The 18,765-nt window shown below is 40.8% G+C and overlaps 1 protein-coding gene across 8 annotated transcripts in view; it reads right to left on the bottom strand.

Annotated features, from left to right (window-relative positions):
* The window catches only part of MAMDC2 (MAM domain containing 2), a gene marked incomplete at its 5' end in the record, with an annotated part of 436,428 nt that overhangs the window by 244,032 nt on the left and 173,631 nt on the right, over window positions 1-18,765 (bottom strand). The gene's annotated exons all lie outside the window — the stretch shown is intronic.

Below are 18,765 nucleotides of genomic sequence, written 5' to 3'. Positions count from 1 at the left end.
ATTTATGACCTCACTATACCCCAAGCGGAACGCATTGACTTTTAAAGCTAATTGCTTCTCATTGTGCTTCACTCTTTCATCCTCGGCACCACCATTTTCCCCATAACAAATGCTTGGAAGCTTGGAATCATCACTAAGTTAACCTGTGCCTTTATCAATAATATTCAGTTTTGGAGCATGTGCAAGACACTGCGCCAGATGTTGTGGGAGATAAAAAGGAATATGTAAAACAGTCCCTGACCTCAATAAGGCTGAACTGGGCAGAGTGAGACATGTGTACACATGAAAAGATAATTAAGGAAATATAATGTAAGAGTTAAATGGCTATGGAGATCACTCTGGGCATGGGTGAGGGGAAGACTTCAGGCTGCAAGGCAACCAGGTGGAGCACCATGCAGACACAGCCCTGCAGCCATGATGAGAGCAAAGGCGAGAACACACAAGAGAGACAGCTAAGAACAGGCTAGGGTCCAGGAAAGCAACAAGGTCTCTGGATTTTGCCTTCATCATGCTCCATGCAGCTGTCCCTCCCTTTCTGCAGTTTTTAGTGCCCACACATTCCAGTTTGAACTCTAGTAGTAATGACTTGCTAGAATTTGTTGAGTACGATTTTATACGAGGAACTGTTCCAAGCAATTCATACATTTTAAGTCTTTAATCCTCAAACAACTTTATAAGGTAAATTCTATTATTATTCCCATATCACAGGTAAGGAGACAGGAAGGTAAAAGAGACAGAGAGGTAAAGAATCTTGCTCAGAGTTAAATATCCAGCAAATTGAAGACCAGAATACCACCCCACCCTTACTTTTCCATCACATTGCCTCTCTGTCATTCAAAATGTCAGATCTAACCTCAAAAACACAATTCTCATCTGCCCTCTACCCCTTACGAATGTTTGAAACCTCCTTATTGCCTCAAAGATGACTTACACTCTTTAGGCTGGGAATTCAAGAGCTTAGTCTCCACAATCTGCCTTAACCTACCCTGCCAACATGATTCTTCTCATCTCTTCTCCAACGAGAGCCCTCCACTCTAACCAAGCTGGTCTATGCATTGGCCCCACGAGACACCTGCATATTTATATCTTCAGGACCCACGATCACAGATATGGCTTCCAGAGTCCTTTAGATCACAGCCTGCTTGTGTGGTGGCAAAACGAGGTCCCTACTCCAGCAGCAGTTAGACCACGGCAGATCTGAAGGCCTAGCTTCCAAAAATGCAACCCAAGATTAACTCATAGTTAGACCACACTCTACTTGATTCAAAGTTCATTCATCGTCAACTAAAATCTCCAAGAATCATTTTGTTCTGAAACAAGAATTTCTGCCATTCCAGATCTGTCCTACACTGTAATTTTGCAAATGTTTTTTTTTAAAACTAGTGCCAGATATTACATACATCCCTTTTCAATTTTATCTTGCTAGCTTATGTCCAACTTTTCCACCCTGAGATTTTTAAAATACGAATTCTTTCCACCCACCTATTAATATTGTCTTAGTAGGATACATTTACACAGCCATCCATGTTGTTGATTTTAAAAACTCTTAATAGGATTTGGTCAAAAAAAGCAGAGAAGACTTTTTTTTTTCCAAATTGGCTTTGATCCATTAAATCAACATACTTCAGGTATATTTGTTCAGTCAACTATGAATTCATCTAAATTTTCTGTGGTTTAGTCTACATTTATTTATTTTGTCTGCATAATTATCATAGGGCACTTTATCAAAAGGTTTGCTGAATCTTTTGTTTGCTCCACACAGACATATCCCTAATAATAACTCTAATAGGTTGAAAACCTCAGTCACCTATTTGGAGATAATTGAGTCTTAGTTCATTTATACTTGTTCCTGATGATTTCCTACCTTTCTAAGTGCTTGCAAACTACTTGTTTAGTAAATTTAATTCAAAATTTCACCAATAATTAATATCAAGTTTGTGAATTCTCCTTATAAAATTGTAACATGCCCATCACCAGCCTTGGGTAACTTTTCTCTTTGCAATGGTTTTCCAAGTCTGAAGTAATGATCCTGTATTAGTTTCCTATTGCTGCTGTAACAAATTACCATATGTTTATTGGCTTTAAAAAACACAGATTTGTCATATTACAGTTCTGGAGTTCAGAAGTCTGAAATCAGTATCACCAGGCTAAAATCAAGGTATCGGCAGGGCTGCGTTCCTTCTGGAGTCTCTGAAGGCAGAATCCAGTCCTTTGCCTTTTCCAGCTTCTAAAGGCCACCACATTACTTGCTTGGTTCATGGCCAAGAGCCAGCAATCGCATCACTCTGACCTTTGTTTCCATGATCAGATCATCTTCTCTGGTTTTCCTGCCTCCTTTTTATAAGGATCCTTGTGATTACATTATGCTCATCCAGAAAACCAGGTAATCTTTCCATCTCAAGATCTTTAATTTAATCACATCAGCAAAGTCCCTTTTGCCGTGTCAGGTGGCATCGTCACAGATTTCAGGGATTAGGATGAGGACATCTTTGGAGGAAGCCATTATTCTGCCTATTACAGATCCCAAGATAAACACATAAGCAAGTTGCTTCAATATCTTTGGCTATAATTCATTTGGCTTAAGTACTGAAATGCATTTTAATGGGCTAATACTCTTACTATCATCTTTATTCTCTCGGACTACAGTTCTCTCTGACGTACTAGCATTTCTATGTTAAAAAAAAGTTTCCTTAAGAGGGGAAAGGTAGGCAAAAAAGCCAGCTGAGGGGTTCTGCTTTCTCTTTATACATCTTCCTCAAACAATAATCTCTTCCTTTTTTGTGGGCTTTTTTTTTTTTTTTTGCTTTAAAAAATAAGTGAAAACACCAAACTTTTTAAAAAAGAATTTTTATTTATTATTATTTATGTAACATTGGATTGTAACATTATATAAGTTTCCTGTGTACAACATTATATTTCTGTTTTTTTATACTCTACAGTGTTTGGTTTTAACATTTTCTCAAGTCTCAACATATTCACAGTTAGCGTTCAGGATGTAGCGTCTGTATAGATTTGTGCCATGTCTGCGGTCTTATATGCATCCTTAACCATGTGGCCTGCTTCTGAGATTGTTTTTGTTCTTTCTAAATCTAAGCTTGGGTTGTTCCTTGAGCATGTTTTATTTCTTTAATGTCTTCTCAGTGTCCTTCTCATTAGGCTAACCCAAAATTACAGAGTAAGCATTCCTTTTTTAAAAGCTACTTATTCTTCTTAAGTGATAGTCCCTTTTAGAAACTATGGACTCATTTTACCTTTCTCTGATTAAAAAAAAAAAAGCCAATGGTTGTGTCTGAACATACCCATTTGTTCCCTTTCTCTGCCATGATGAATTTCAAGGTGACTCACACTTCCTTCCATGTTTCCCATACCTTCTGTTTCACCAACTGGCTTTTCCTTTCTGGTCAGAATTCATTTTGTCCTCTAATCAGCTGTTCCACTTTTAGCAATAGGAGCCTCCCAGCAGATGTTTGGAGAGTTAAAGTCATGACATCACCACATGACTATTATATAGCTATGCAGTCCTTACCCCACACCCCATCACTTCCCTGCATCCTTTCATCTCTGCCCAGAGGCTTCCACACACGGTTCTGGAGTTTTCCACATGGTACTTTGTTAACATCTAGTGCTCTGACTTGAGTGCGAGGGCTGGAGCTAAGAAAAGTTAGAGCACCAACTAGGCGTAGGTTCAGAGAGCAGTCAGTAAGTGGTCCAAACCTATCTGCATGTCCTGTAGGTAAATGAGCAAAGGGCAAGCACTATGATTTAGTTTAAGGGAGTCATATAGTTTCAGGAAAGAAAACTCCACTCCAGCTATAGGAGTAGAGCATGTGACTGAGGCTATGGCAATCATTACATTTCCCTTCATAACCATAGCGATCAGAGGTGAGCAGACAACCTGAGTCAGACGAATCAGAGTAAACATCAGGGCTTTGGCTGGGGAGGTTGCAATGAAGTTTCTCTTGCCTGTATAGAAAGCCCATAGCTCAGGGAGTGCTTGCAGGCATCTTGGGACCACAAGAAGACCTTATTTTAAATGAAGTTGACACCATGGAAGGAGAAACAGACAAAATGAAAGAAACCAAGTTCTTGATGACATCAGTGAGTCACAAAATCAAGTCTTCCCTGTGGCCAGCCCCTCTTTAGAATTTTCATTCAATGGTGAAGCCCCTTTGAATTGGGGTTTCTATTTAAAATGTGTGTCCTTCTACTCCATAACCTGATCAGCTCTGTTCCCTCAAATTTCAACAACAGCTAACAGACCAGGTTAAAATATTAAGTTTACTTTGTTTATTTTTGTTTATTACCAATATTTCTGAGTGTTAAAGCTGAACAAAAAGAAGTGGTTTGTTTGTTTTTGTAAACTGGAAAATGCCAGTGGAAAGGGACAAAATATACAGATATACAGCATTATTAAAGGGACAGGTATCAGGAACTAGTCTTGTTAGGGGGCATGGTAGAATTTTGGCTGAGATGAGAAGGAGGTTTGAAAAGATATAGAGAAATTCCCAGGGTATAAGTCCCCAAAGGAAGCATGGGCGAACTTTGTCAGGGAGGAGGGGGATAGAGGGAGCTCCCACTGATGTGGAAGACAGGGTGGGAGGGCAAAGCGACAACTAATTTGAGAATTGTTGGGGGTAAGGCAACAACTGATTTGGAGTTCAGAGTTTATAAGGAGTCAAGAGGAGTCAAAAGAGGACTGACGGACTGAAAGAATAAAGAATGACAGAGGGATGAGAAGTGATGTGGAGAAAAGGTTGTCTGGCGGGAATGAAGGAGTGGAGAGTTGCGGGGGACAGCTGTGGTCGGTGAGTGAGCCCTGAGTTCTAGCCACATAAGGGCATCTTCATCTTCTACTCTCTGTCTCGCCTCTATGCACACTACAAAAGTACAAGGAGTTATTCTTTCAAAATGCCGTATTACCCCACAGCTTTTTGCTTCCACAGTCTCAGTTTCAATCTTATGCACAAATATGCCATATCTGGGCAGTTGGTAGAATCAAATAGATCACTTAGTCAAATATCAGTGATGTACATGGAATTCCATTCCTCCTCCCCTTCAGTCATGTACATAAATATCCCTGAATCCTACACACATCCATAAGAATAAACCTATAAAACATCCCTTTTCAAATGCCAATAGTAGCCCCTAATCAGAAGAATTAGCTTTTGCTAATAAGTTTTATAGTTCTCTTCCCAAGACTTTCCTCCCTTATTAAACCAATTCCATTTTCCACTATACCTGGAAAAAACAACTTGTAAAAACCCTAAAGGACCATAGAGATGAACTAATCTACCTCCCCCTTTTGCAATCTGGGAAGTTGAGGCCCAGAAAATTACAAATACTCATACAGCTAGTGGCCAAGCTGGCATTTGCATTAGCATTGCAGTGCCTGAGCCCTGGCCCTGGTTTGTTCCTCCACATCATGAGGGTCTCTCCTCAGCCCACTTCCCCCCCAAACTAAACCTTGCTTAAGGTCCAGCTTTTTTACCAAAATTTATCCTTGTTTCAACCCAGTTCCTGATTATGTATAGGGTTTACATGTGTGTATGTTTCTATTGATTTTAGTCCCTTTGCCCCAGCAGAGTGTAAGCGCCCCCAGGCAGGGACCACCTCTCTGCCTCTCACATCTTTCTCTGCACATATAACCCAGTCTAATTCCCTACCCCACCCCAGGACTGTAAGCCACTACGGGCAGGGTTGATTTCACTATTTTTGGCTATTATGAGCAATGCTGCTACAAACATTCATATACGAGTTTTTGTAAGAACATGTTTTCAACTCTCTTGGACATATACCTAGGAGTGGAATTGCTGGGTCATATATGTTAACACTATGTTTAACTATCTGGTGAACCGCCAGACTATTTTCCACAGCAGCTGTACCATTTTACATTCCCACCAGGAATGTATAAGGGTTCCATTTCTCCAACCCCTAACACTCGTTATTTTCCTTTTTAAAAAATTTATTATAGCCACCATAGCAGGTGTGAAATGGTATCTCACTGTTGGTTTTATTAGCGTTTCCCTAATGGCTAATGATGTTAAGCGTCTTTTCATGTGCATATTTGCCATTTGTACACTTTATCTGGAGAAATGTCTATTCATATCCTTTGCTCATTTTCTAAACTGGGTTGTCTTTTGTTATTGGGTTGTAAGAATTCTTTATATATTCTGGATATTAGTCCCTTAGATACATGATTTGCAAATATTTTCTCCCATTCTATGGGTTGTCTTTTCACTTTCTTGACAGTATTCTTTGATACACTAAAGTTATTAATTTCGATGAAATCCAATTAATATTTTTCCTTCACTGCTTGTGCTTTTAGTCTATAGGCTCTTTGAACTCCAGTCCTCACTACCAATGAGGTCGTATCTTCCTTACTTCACTTTCTGGAGAACAAGTCTGGTGGATCACTGGCTAGTCAAAGATTGGCTCCTCCAAGGGCAGGTCAAAGGATTTGAAAAGCAGGAGTAACAAAGGGAGCAGGGATCACATGGAGAAACATGACCACCAGGGGTATGCTTTCAGCAAGGGGTAGGGGTAAGGGTTCCAAACAAAAAAGCACACACAGGGTGGTCACAGATGCCCGAAAATTGTCTCCTATAGCTGATCTGACACTTGGCAGCTGGCTGCCACCCAGTGGTGGTTATGGGCAAGGCTTAGGGGTACCAGTTTACAGTTACTAGTTAAGTTGCTAACAGAAACATTTTGCTTGAAATTTCAAGTAGGCCACTCTTCGGGACAGGATGTATTTGGCTGTGGGGTTGCTAATTGCTCCACTGGATTTGAGTGAAAGATAGGCTCATCTTCCTAAGTTTGAAACTTCCACCCTGGAGAGCCACTTATAAGGCAGAGCACCACCTCCCAGTTGGAAGGCGGCACTGTCTTAGGTGGAGCAGTTTGCTTGGTGGCCCACTTGTGCCCCAGTTATACGCTACTTGTACACTTTATAGATTTTTAAGCTGCCAACAGTAGGCCCCTTAATTTGACGTGATTTTCCAGCAGTGAAAGATCTGCTAGGATGACAGCTGTAGTTGTGAACCAAAGCAGACGCAAGCCCTGGCCTTGGGTTTGACCTTCTCACTCCAAACTCTAAATGATCAGAATAAGTAACAGTAAATTTGGCAGAGGAGAGAGGAGGACTCACTTAATAGGCTAATTATTTAAAGTTATAATCCAGTAATAACATCTCCGAGGTACTCTACACCCCAATGCAACTTTTGATTGGCTAGTGGCAGAAATCCATCTCGAATGAGCTTAAGCAAAAGGCAGAATTCATAGTAAAGATTTGAGGGTATCTCTTGTAATCACAAGCAGGTTGTATAACCAAATTATGAACTGGTAATGTGTGTTGCAGGGCCTCCTGGATAGTGGGAACCTAAATTCAGTCTTGCTTAAACTCTCTGTCTCTGTCTGTGCTGTCTCCATTCTCTCTTAGAGAAATAAGCATTCTCACATAGCTGAAACATAAACATTGAAAGCTCCCCTATTTCACGTTGCAGCTCCTACCAGGGAGGGTCTATGTCAGTCAGGGTTCAGTCACAGATAACAGGAACCCCTCCAACAAGTTTAAGCAGAAGGCAGACAACTGGGAGTCAGGTTTTACCATGTGATCCCCACTCCCTCCATCACTCCTAGAATTAGGTGTTTACAAAATCACTGGAAGAGCTGGAGATGCAGGCACCAGGCTGAGATTCCAGGAACAACTTCCAGAACAATACTGCGGAGTTTGCTGCCACAGTCAGAAGGCTGCCCACTGCCTCTGCTGATCTCCATGCAAGTGAAATCGACGTCCCATGTTCTGCTTCTTGACATCCCCAAAGCTAAGTACCAGCCACTGAGACCTCAGCTACTTCTGTCACAGAAAACCAAACATCTCACACCTTGCTTGCCCAGGAACAGCTTCACAATGTGAACTTCTGCATTCCACATCTCTCAGTGGCATATGCTTGGTATCAGTTAAGCCACATGAAAAACCCAGCTATAAAAGAGTCTGGGTAAGGATGTGCAAAAATTGGAACCCTTGTGCACTGCTGGTGGGAATGTAAAATGGTGCAGCCACTGTGGAAAACAGTATGGAGGCTCCTCAAAAAAGTTAAAAATAGAACGGCGATAGGATCCAGCAATCCCATTTTTGGGTATATATCCAATTGAAATTTAAAACAGTATCTTAAAGAGATATCTGTACACCTGTGTACATTGCAGAATTATTCACAACAGCCAAAAGTTTGAAGCAACCTAAATGTCCATTGATAAATGAATGGATTTTTTAAATGTGGCATATACATGCAATAGAATATTATTCAACCTTAAAAAAGAACTGAATCCTGTCACATGCTACAACACAGATACCCCCTGAGGATATTATGCTAAGTATAATAAAATAAGCTTATCATAAAAAGACAAATACTGCATGAGTCCACCTATATGAAATATTTAGCATAGCCCAAATCAGAGAGACAGAAAGTAGAATCGTGGTGGTCAGGGGTTGGGGAGAGGGGAAAATGGGGAGTCGCTTTTTAACAAGTATAGAGTTTTAGTCTTGCAAGTTGAAAAAGTTCCAGAGATCTTCCCCTTCCCCACACCCCCAGTATTACATGCGCTTGTGTGTGATATTTTACCATTTCAAAGGCAGCAAGGCCTCATGGGTAGACATTTGTCCCTGGAACAGGGAATAAGGAAAAATCCCTATAAACTCCAACTAAGGCAAAGGAAGCTCTCCAAGCCCTGCTCCACATAGATTCCATGTGTGTAACATAATGTGAGGTCAAAAGCAATGTTCTCTTTTTAAAAAATTTACAAAACAGAGGAAAATTTGGAATTTCAGTCACATTGGAGACTGTAAATTAGAGGTTTATTAATTTGGGTGTGTAAATGGGTTGCAAGTGTTCTTGATAAATATTGGGTATATGTACATATGTGCAGTTTCCCAAAGTCCATGTTACTTTATTATTTGGAGCAACTTTCTTCTTCTTCTGAACCTTTCCCATCTTATCCAAGTCTAGGAAGGCCTTTCATAGCCAAAAAGGCCTGTTAAGACCAAGTGATGACTGTGTTTTCCTAATAAAAGTAAAAAAATTTTTAATCTACTATGGAGAAGAACTATATCATCTCCCTGGAAGGCAGAAGAGGTTTCAGTTATTTCATGTTCATGATAGAATTTTTTTCTTCTAATCAAAAGTGGTTTGCATGCCCATGATAGGCCAGATAATGGCACTCCAAAGATGTCTGTGTCCTAATCCCCAGAAACTGAGAACATGTAACTTTACATGGCAAAAGAGATTTTGCTGATTGGATTAAGTTAAGGGCCTTGAGATCAGGCATTTACCCTGGATTACCCAGGTGGGCCCAATCACATGGGTTCTTAAAATCTGAGACCCTTTCCCAGCTGTGGTCAGAGGGAGACATGACCACAGAAGGGTCAGAGATACGTGACATTGCTGGCTTTGAAGATGGAAAAAATGAGTCAAAAATCCAATCCATATGGGTGGCCTCTAGAAACTAGAAAGGGTAAAATACATACATACACTTCTCCTCTGGAGTCTCCAGAAAGAAAGACTGTCAACACCTTAATTTTAGTCCAGTGAGACCCATGTTGGACTTCTGACCTCCAGAGGTATATAATAATAAATTTGTGTTAAGTCACTAAGTTTGTGGTAATTTGTTACAACAGTATTAGAAAACAAATACAACGACAAAAGTGAACTTTGCAGAGAAGATTTTTAAAAAATACGTGATGACAGAAACCACGGGGGTGAAGTAGGAATATTCTAACCAACCATTCTTTGACAACAAATCCTCTCCCCCACTGCCTAGTAACACTCACTTGTGGACGGAACTCAGTGCTTTTTCGCAAGTGCTCATCACACTCCTCAGTACTGTGAAAAGCAAAGATGGAAATACAAATAGAAAGAAATGGAAAGCACACTCTTCCAAATGTTCATAAAGGGTGACTCTATTTCATAAGCTATGTTATCTCATTTCTCTTGACCTTAAGTAAAATCTTGTTTGAACGTGCCAACCTTGTCACCACTGAGTTTTGGGGTGTCAGGGCAATCAAGTGTCCGTCCATGAGAAGAAATATTAAAGATTACCTACAGCCCAAATAAAATGATGGTAACAGTGGAAAATGATAGGAGATTCTTAAAAGTCAGATGATAATAGAAGACAAGAGTCAGGACCATGAGGTCCAGCCCCTTCACCTTTGGAGGAGAATTGTTCTCCAGTGCTGGCCATGGAGGACACAAATTTTATTCAATTTGCATCTTAATATTGGAGGCTTCTGGATCTTTGAATTAAAAGAAAATCATGGGGGGCTTCCCTGGTGGCGCAGTGGTTGAGAGTCCGCCTGCTGATGCAGGGGACACGGGTTCGTGCCCCGGTCTGGGAAGATCCCACATGCCGTGGAGTGGCTGGGCCCCGTGAGCCATGGCCGCTGAGCCCGCGCGTCCGGAGCGTGTGCTCTGCAACGGGAGAGGCCACAACAGTGAGAGGCCCGCGTACGGCAAAAAAAAAAAAAAAAAGAAAATCATGGGAAATTATATACTCCTTTTCCCAGAACTGTTTTTCTTTCTTAAGCTCATCTTTGGAAACTGTTGCTGCTCCATTTTGCCTCCTTAAAGCTACAGTGAATAAATTTCTCATGAGACGACATGGAACCACTATTAAAGTTATAGGAAATAAAACAGAACACATCACAATCATGAGAGATATGACTCTAGTTATGAGGGTCAGCCTGTCTGATCAGACCAACCACTACATAGCCATCAGCTTCCATCGTTCCTGGAAAATCTCAAGAAGCACAGTTAAATATACCTTTGCAAACCAACACATGTACAGTGGACACCCCCCACCCCAGCCCCATACACATGGTCATAGCCACCGAGCTCTATACAGCCTTGCTCTGTAGTATAAAGTTCTGCAATACCATGGCCATGGGTGATTGGCCTGGGGGTGGGCAACTGACCAAGATTAATAAATCAGAGCCTCTTCTTTTCTCACTGGAGAAAGAGAGAAAGGGGTGGGAGGTGTGGCACAGACAGAGACAAAGATAAATATTTCTGGAGAATCACAACTATAACATTTAAGCTCAAAAGCTGTTGGAAAACTAGTTTTTTCCAACAAAATAAAAAAATCAGAGGAAGCTAGACTGCAGAAAGACAGAAAAATGAAGCAGACACAGAGACACACCCTTGTGGTTCCCATCTGCTCCTGGCTTAGCCGCATCCCTGCCTTGGAATATTCTAAAACATCTCTTTGCCCTTTTAATAAATTCTTTTGCTTAAGTTGGTTTGGGTGGGTTTTGTCCACATACAACCAATGAGTCATGACGAATAAGGCCCAGTGCTGAGGAGTGAGTCCGAATTGTGATGACATGGCTTTTGGGTGAAATATGGCCTTGGCAGCCCACTGTCTCACCCACCACCATTCGTGCCTCACTTCTGTAGGCAAATATGCAAGAACTAACCAAAGAAGAAGGCTGCTTTTAAATGCCTCTTTTAAAAATGTAAGGAGGAGTGTCAGGGATTCTCTTGCTAGTTTCAAAAACAACTCTGTTTTACTCTACTTTCTCCTAGGTACATCTCAGGAGGAGAAATAAACCAAGGAGCCAATTGCTTTAGTCATTTACGAAAATGGCTACGATTGGAACAAATGAAAGCAGAAAGTTTTACTAGTGAGCTAAATACCACAAAGGGCTACCACAGACCAGAATTTATGTGATGATGAATTACTGCATTGTCTCCAAAAATTAAAATAAGCATATTCTCCCTGCCCCCAAAGTCTCTCTCTCTCTTCTCTCTCTCTTTCTCTCTCTCTCTCTCTCTCTCGCACGCACGCACACACACACACACATATTTCTTCCTCAGTCTTAATGCTTCATATCCCACTCTGTCAATTCAGGGGTAGGAAGACAGACTCTCCTAAGATCACAGAAATGATCACATGGCAGAGAAATAGCCATCAGATTCAATGATACAAAATATGACCTGAGCTAATACAGGGCATAAAGCCAAGATGTGCCTTATTAACTGCTGGTTTCTGGCAATGTCTCAAATAGAAAACAAACCATATGAAAATGCTGATACACACCTACCATGAGGTTTAGAGTGTGAGATTTGGAGTCAGGTACAATTTGTTTTCTGTACTAGCCGCACTACTGACCAGCTATGCATTACTCAAGCTCTCTGGACCTCAGTTTCAACAACTGTTCAGTGGGGGAGATGATATTAACCTCATGGTGGTGTTGCTGCACCAGGTGCTCTACCAGGTATAAGATACCCTTGGTGACCCCCCACCAGTAAAGGGTAAGGAGAATCCTCAGACATTCTGGGGAACCAAAGGTTCTTTCTTTTCTTCTTTCTTCTGAGTTTTTTCAGGCCAGGTTTCCCTTTCCTATAATTAGGCCTAAAGAACTGCCCCAAGCAAAAGGGATAGAAAGTCAGTACTCAGGGACCTTCACAAAGGAAGATCAAAAAACCTATGCGTGAGAGAATTTCTTCAACTCAAACCTATCTGCAATGTAGGGCATCTTCTTTCCATCCTTCCCTTCCCTTCCCTTCCCTCCTTCCTTTCCTCCTTCCTTTCTGGCTTTCACAAGAATAACAATAAGGAATATTTCACATTTGTTTACAAAAACAAAACAAAACAAACCCCCTATTCAGCTGTTCCTTATTCAATCTAGATTTGCAGACTTGCCAGGGCTCATAAAGCATGAGTTTAAATTCTTATTCTCACCTTCACCCTTGTCCCCTACCTAGGCTAACTACCTCCATGACGCCTTCTCCTTTTAGAGAGGAAGTAAGGATCATTCAGAAGATGCCACCTGGATGCTTCTAATGGCTAAGCCAGCCCAGCCTAGCTTAGTGCAGACACACTCGTGTAAGTGACCCATGATTTATGTCAGGAGGGGTAGGTATGCATGTCTCTAGCCCCATGTAATCTTCACAACAATCTTGCATGCAGTTATCATTTTACTTACTGTGAAGGATCTGTAGTCAAGAGAGATGGAATAGCTTTCCCAAAGCCCCATGTCTATCTGACTTCAGAACACCTTGCAGCCTCAGTGATCCTTAGAGAGCATAATTCACATTATGTCACTCCTTTGCTTAAACCTTTCCAATGGCTTCACATCACACTTTCAGTAAAATCCAGACTCCTCCTCACAGTCTGCAAGACCTACCATGATTTGGCCCCTGACTTCTTCTCCAAACCAGCCAGGCATTGGCAATCAAGAAGGCTGACACAGTTTTGCTAATAGGAACAAGTCTGGTTAATGTCATATCAAGTAATAAAGTGTAATGTTTAGGATGATTTTTTCTGCAGGGCAAAAATCAGTTGTCTCTATATTCTTGCTATTGGCCGGAATCATTTACATTGCTATCAGTTTTCCATAAAAGAACTTCTATCCTTATCAAATGGGACAATATACATCAATCAAAAGAGAACCAAGTGTCACCTCTATGTAATCAGCTAATCCACAAAGCATCCACTAGACAGTGCCCAGCACTTCACTGAAAGGACATTCAATAATCTTTTTAGCATATTTCCAAGTCTTGGATAATTTTTCCTGACAATAACTTTGCTGTACCTTGGCTTTCCATATAGTTGGGAGAAGATAAGCATCAGAACATGCTTTCCTGCTCAGAGTCAAATCCATGAGTTGGAAGTGGCTCAGGGTAGAAGAAGGAGATTGCAGGTTCTGCTGATTTGGGCAAAGATGGCATTTTCCAAGTTCATGGCTCTGAATAATGCCTGGTACATGACAGGCATTCAATAAACATATGTCAAATATATAAATGAAGAAGCAGAGAGTTGAGGGGGACACTCTTGGGTTTGAATACCAGCTCTGTCATTTACTGGCTGGGTGACCCTGGCTAACTTAGTATCAGAGTCTCAGCTCTCATGCTTGGAAGGTGGAGATAATAATACCTACCTGGCAGGTTTTGGTGAAGATTCAAAATAGTGTTTATGAAGTACTGCACATGGTGTCTAGCATATCGTAGGCCTTCAATACCTAATAGGTATTAGTGTACATGCAGGTGATCACTTACTCTACCCATAGAGACAACCAACTATCTCCTGCAAAAATCTGGTGGTGAATTTTCAACCATAAATTCTTCCTTGTTGTTATCCTAATAATCAAAATCATAACCAAAGATAGGAAACCAAATCAGCAAATTCTTGGCAACAAAAGAACTCAACTATTTTTTTTAACCTTTTCAGTATGGAGAATGTTAAATATATACAAAATGAGGTATCACCAGCCTAAACAACCATCCACCCATTGCCAGTTCTTTCCCACCCATTCTCCCCTTCCACATTATTTTAAAGCAAACCCTAGACATAGAAGAAGAAAAACTTTTCTTCTGCCATCTTAGGTTCAGTGGCTGGGGAGGCCTGTAAATTAAACTTAAAAGACAAAAGACAGATTAACAGGAGAGAAGGCATATAAGTTTATTAATTTTTAAATTTACTTGCACAGAGACATCACAGAAGGAAGTGGATACCCAAAGGAGTGGTGAAATTTGAGGCACTGCTTTGAGGCAGATAAGGGATTTCAGCAACTCAAATGCCTTCAGCTGAAAATAATTCTTAAGCTAAAGTGACATATTTTGAGATGGCATATCCTGATCCCCTTCAGCATCATATCACTTCATCCATAGATGAAATTAGTTGTTTTTAAAAAACAGTTCTGTATGTAAAAGAGATGCTAGGGGGACAAGAATGGTCAAAAGGAGAATTGGAGGGGAGGCACCCTCAGGAGCTGCACTCCTGTGTTGGACAATGCAATTCATGGTGATGGGGTTCAGAACACACCACCCTAAAATATGGCACCTTGACTGAAGGAGGTTGAGAAAACAGTAGAAACAAGTTGGTCTCTCTGACCTCCCACCCCTCTCCCTGCAAGCAGGTCATAAGACCCTCATGTGAGAGGTGCCCTCCCTACTCCCAGAGGAAAGGAGCATCCTGATCTCCAAGACAAAGGGACACAGAGAGGAATCTGACTGAAACAGGCCTTGCTAAGTTTCCCCCAGTTTACTACACTTACCTCATAGTCCTTAACTTATCATGTTCTTTCTCGAATGTGCACCCGTCATCAAACCTAGCATGAAAATACTCAGGTTTAATGGTTTCTGCAGGTCTTTATTTCCTTAATGAAGGCTCCTATGTCACGTCAAACGTGTATTAAATAAACTTGTATGCTTTCCCCGTTAATCTGTCTTTGTCAATTTAACTTTCAGACCCAGCCAGGAACCTTAAGCGGCTGGAGGAAAACCTTTTCCTCCCCTACATAATCCTGGGATTCCACTGAGGCTTGATTTATATAAAGCTCAGGCAGTGAATTGTTTCTTCTGGTCACTTAACTGGAAACTGGATCTCTGTCTGACAGGCCACTTTTATCTTTCTCCTGGAGAGATTCTTCCTGGAGGCTGACCTCTTCCAGAAAGTATAATCTGAGTCACTGAATGCTGGGGGCAGGCAGGGTCCTCCACAGGATGTGTATTTGGGAGTTTTCCCAGTCCAGCCCCCAGAGTGAGTGAAATGTAAATTCATTTGAAGAGAAGCTAATGATCACTCTTATGCTATCCCTAAGGAAACTTGTGTCTCAGAGTGGTAGCTGCTTTAGAGACAGCTGAGAGACCAGAGAAGGGAAATCCTAGGTGGAGTGGTGTGCTGAGAACTCCTCAGTAAATTTTTGGAGAAGGGGCAGTAAAGAGTTACTGACCCGAAAAGCCGGGTGTATGGAGAAGGGTGGGTCAAGCTTAATGTAATCCTGAAGAATTAAGATTTAGATAGTGTAAGAAGCAAGTGCAAATTAGAAATAAGAGGCTTAATTCTCCCTGTTGAAAATCAGGGAGAAGATTTTCCTCCCTCCCCTCTGTTTTCCTTCAGAATTTCTTTATCTTTCTCAGAGGTATGTAAATCTTCTTAATGACTTTAATTGCCAGTCTCACAACTCGGGAAAATTTCCTCAAGGACCCAGCAGCCATCTCTTTGGAATGTAATCATTAAGAAAAGTAAGGCCCATCCCCCAGCATCCTGGGAGGAGATGGGTCTAACTTGTCACCTGACTGCAAATTGCAAAACCTATCTAATGTAATTGCCACTCAGCTACATAAAAGAGCGAGATTTCCCTCTGTCTTGCAGTCCCTTCAGTGGGTTGCCTGCGATGCTCATCACATTCTGGTTTAATGCTTCTTCAACATTAAAATTGTCTCTTTCTCTTCCATCTTTGTGGCAAGATTTTCTGGATTGAGAGATTTGGCTTTTAATTATGTTTTCCCAACAACTGCTTGAAACCCAAAGAAAGGGATGATATTTGGGGTCCAAGTGTTTTCCCAAAGGCCAGGGAAATGGAAAACATTAGCTCAAATTTTGACTGGAAAGTAAAAACAAGCCAGATAAGGACTGTGAGGAAAAACATAGCACGGTAGCTAAAATGACGTATTTTGGTCTTAGATACCCTTAGGTTCCAGATCTAGTTTTACCACTTACTAGCTAGGCAAGTTACCCTTCTCTGAATCTCTATTTTCATCTGTAAAATTGGCATAACTAGCACCTATGATAGCGAGATTTCACAAGCGTAAGATAATGCAGTGAAAGCACTTAGTCCATGCCTCCTACATGGGCCAAGCTCCATAATTCTTAATTATTCACAATGTATAATCTTAGTATTTATAATAACTTCTAGATGTTATTATAAAAATCTGAATTATCTTTAAATGAGTGCTGAACTACCTCTAGAAACTAATGGTTGTTGAACTGTAACCCAATGATTTGACGTGTTTCCAAGATTACCTGGCCCTGCAATAAATCACACTAGGTCATAGTAGACATAGCAGGAGAGATTTAGGACAGATGCTGAGGATTATGGACTGGGATTTTGACAGAATCACTCTGGGAGACTTTTTTTTAAAGCTGATTGATTCCCCAGATGGGAGCAATAGAAAAATATCTATGTGTTATAAAATCTGCACCCAAAAAAAGGCTAGTTTGTGGGTGACAATGGGCTTGAGTTTGTTACATCCTTATGAAGAGGAAGAAAACATTTTTCCTTTTGCTTTTCTAGTTTTTTGGCTGGGACCAATGTTATGAAAGACAGATTAACAAGAGAAAAACAAACAGAAGTTTATTAACATGTATATCTCTCATATACATGGGAGAAACTCAGGGATGAGTAAATTCAAAGAGGTGGCTAGAACTTGAGCTTAGAAACCATCTTCAGCTAAAAAAAAGGAGGATGGGTATAGGGGAGGCCAGTTATGGGAAAATGACCAGAAAAGTACAGTAAAGAAGGGTAAGATTTGTTATGCAGATGTGTCTTCTCCATTAATAAGAGTCTTTTAGGATTTAGAGTCATCTTTCTTTTCCCGGTACAGAGAAAGAGACACCCTTACAAATGGTAGTTTCCTTTATAAATGTAAATTTCCCTTCCCAAAGGGTAACTTCTACTTTGTTTTCAGAGCTTTTCCCTTGCCTGCTGTTTCTCAAAATAATCCTTATGCCAAAGAGGCCTATTTAAAATGGCATATTCTGGTCTCCCAAAGTTATATTTTGGGGCGGCATATTCTGGTTTCCTATACCTACCTTTCCATGGTCATCTGACAGATGGCAGGAGCACTTTGACTGTGGACTCTGGTGTGGTGAGCATCACTCACCCCCAGACCATCTGCATGATTAAGTATGAACACTTGACTGTGGGGGGCTCCTCTCTAGGAGTGTATGCCTGCCCCGGCAGAAGATGTTTCATTCTCAAATATAACTGACATATAATGTCAAATATAACTGACATTCCTATCATTTTTGAAATGACTTTTTAAAAAAATGTAAAATGACATTATATCTTGGAGCTCTCTCCTAAGCTCCAAAGTCAGCATTGGAAAATGTTGACTATGGAGCCATAGAAACCTCATTGGGAAGTCAGAACACCTGGTGAAAATGTGCAGAACATTTGTCAGAGCTCCCAAAAGTTGATGAAAGAAACTTCATGCTCTGATGGGTTTCTCTGTAGTCAAGGAGCTCCCTTAGAAAGCTGGCTTTGTAAGGAGGCCATAGTTCTGGGACTGGGCCTGCCAGACTGACTTCCAGGCCCAGAAATGAGTGAGTCCCAAGCCCAATCCCAGCTGGAAAACTGTAATGTGCTAGGGGAAAAATCTGGGAGGAAGAAAAAGGGAACTCATTAAATTGCATGACTGCCTTCCACATAAAACACTGATAGTTCTAGAGATAGGGAGGTAGTGTAATTTCTCAGATCCAGAAATAGTGATTTCAAGTGTGTTCATCATAAGGGATCTGCTTCAAATTTGGAGGACTGATCCTCCACTCCCAAGAATTCTGCAGGAAACATATGTGCACAGATGTCACACACATCTGTTCTAAACTAAATTAACATGTTCAAGGGGGTAATGAAATTTTAAGGCCTAATAGCACCAGTGGACAGGAGAGCTATTCAAAGGGCAATTTTTAAATGCCTGGGGTTGGAATTATGAACCTCAGACTAAAAGAAGATCCGATCCGGTGTTCACTATATAGCTCAATCTGTGTTGAACTATGAATCTTAATGGGATTCAATTTGATGATCAATAGATACAATTTATTCTATGTCACCTTAGCCACAGACTCAAAAATAATAACCACTATTTTAGTCACGTATGATGCAACTGATAAAAACACTTCATTTAAAAAAATTTGTACAGACTAGGTAAGTACTCTCCATAACACTGAATTTAAAAATATTTTGTAATTGATGGCAAAATTTACTAA

The sequence above is a fragment of the Mesoplodon bidens genome (genome assembly GCF_964165515.1).
Source record: "Mesoplodon bidens genome assembly, chromosome: 6".
NCBI classification, from domain to species: Eukaryota; Metazoa; Chordata; class Mammalia; order Artiodactyla; family Ziphiidae; genus Mesoplodon; species Mesoplodon bidens.
The sequence above is the reverse complement of the archived record's forward strand: the minus strand, read 5'-3'. Positions and strand labels throughout refer to the sequence as shown.